The sequence below is a fragment of the Brassica oleracea genome, unplaced genomic scaffold (assembly GCF_000695525.1).
Source record: "Brassica oleracea var. oleracea cultivar TO1000 unplaced genomic scaffold, BOL UnpScaffold01314, whole genome shotgun sequence".
NCBI classification, from domain to species: domain Eukaryota; kingdom Viridiplantae; phylum Streptophyta; class Magnoliopsida; order Brassicales; family Brassicaceae; genus Brassica; species Brassica oleracea.
Window position 1 is genome coordinate 1 of NW_013617857.1, and position 1919 is coordinate 1919.

The 1919-nt window shown below is 38.2% G+C and overlaps 1 pseudogene; it reads right to left on the reverse strand.

Annotated features, from left to right (window-relative positions):
- Positions 1-730: 730 nt before the first annotated feature.
- Positions 731-1882, reverse strand: LOC106321213 (annotated as a pseudogene).
- Between the last annotated feature and the right edge of the window lie 37 nt (positions 1883-1919).

Consider the following 1919-nt stretch of genomic DNA (forward strand, 5'->3'; position numbering starts at 1 on the left):
ACGAAATTCCGACGATTTTTTTCCTCAGAATCCTTGCTGTTTTCTTGCAGTGACTGGCCTAGTTACAAATTGCACTTTTTGTGACTTTGGATGAATTGTCCATTAACCCATCATGTAGCGCTCCCGAACCTCGGTAGACGGTCTGGCCGTCGGTCATGTTCTTGTTTGATTGTTGGCCGGTGGTTCGACCTATGCCTAAAACGGTTTGGGGGTGTTACACACAGTCCCTACTAATTAATACACCCACACACCTCCATTTCTCTGTCAACTTCTGGTATACAGAAAAATCATATAACCTAACTATGTTGTATAGAAAAATATGCTTCAGCGCTCATCTTACTACTGCCATAAAATATTTATCCTTCTTAGTTTTCCATTTTTTTCAACCTATCTCTAAACTTTATGAAAAATATTTTTTTGGTATCTATTTGCTTGGATTCCACTGACTATGTGTATTTTTTTCCCCAGATTCAGGTTAAAGTTAAGGGCAACAACAAGGTCATGGTTTACGAGATCTACACATTTGCACCATTTGGAGATTATAATGCTTCTGCTAATGCTTCATATACAGGGCTACAAAAAGCTTTTCCTGTATACCTGAGTGATTCACCCGATTTTGGTTCATCTCAACCAGTCAATCATGTTTCTTTTGTCAATGGCTCTGGCCCTGGAGGTGGCTCAAAGAAGCCTGCTGAGAAAGGATTTGCGACAAAAGGTGGCTGTAATAGCTTCAGCAGCAGAGCATGGAGACTATCCCTGAGTTTCCATTAGTGAGCATGTTTTGAGGCAATCCATGAATGTTATCTATAGGATGGGATCTTCCATTCTGGTAGTATTGCTGGTTCCTCATAGAAGCAGCTTCATCATCATCCTGAGGAAGGCGATCAAACACAGCGTTCATGAAAGATGCAGCCATCAGAACAACATGACCAGATGCTATTAGCCCACCACCAACCTGTCGTTGATGGTCAAACCAGTGATCCCAAGCGGTGCTAGTGGGAGGCACAATTGATCGTAGCAATGACAGGATCTTGAAACGTCCATGTTACGTCACTTTAGCTCCTGATGATGCTGGCTGCCTTAGTGTCACATTGGTGACGCAACCATTAACATTTAGTATGCAGAGACTTCTCTGCTTCTTTCTAGCGAAATCTGATATAGTCTCACAGGCAGAGATGATCACAACGGCATGAACTCTGAGGAAACTTGGACTATCGTGAGTCACAGTGATTGGTGATTTGGGTTTGTTCTTGGAGGCATATAGTCTACCTCTTTGCCTCTTAGTCATATCTCTTATGATGAAACCGATTGTACCTCTTTGAGTATTGCTTTCATGTTGTTTTTATTTTTATTGCCTCTCTTTGCTGCTTCTTGGTTCCTCATTGGAAATGCTAACTTAGATTCTACAGAGGTTGTAGTTAGAGTTGTACCTACATTGATATCAAAATGTTAGAACTCAACTGAGATTTTGTGAGGAATTTATGGCTTTAAGTAAGAAGATTATGTGAATTATTATACATAGAAACATTAAAAGAATGATTGTGAAGAGTAGGAGATGGTTGAGTTTTCATCAAAACTTTTTTTTTCTTTTTTCTTTTTGGTCGAAAGTTTTCATCAAAACTGTAATTAATAATTAACAAATCATTTTGCCCAAAAAGGTATTTGGCAGCCTACTTCTTTTATGACAATTGTCTTCTTTTGTAAAGACATAGATTAATATTTAATAATAATGTTTTAAACATGAAATAACTGCCAAAATTGAACTGTACACAGTTTTATATGGGCATATAATATGACTATTTTGCAGGCGTGTTACAAAGTGTGTTCTTACCCTGCAACGAGATTTCAGTTAATAATAGTAATATATACCTTCCAAGTGCATGTTAGTATTATATGCCCTGCAAAATTTGTCTTCTTAC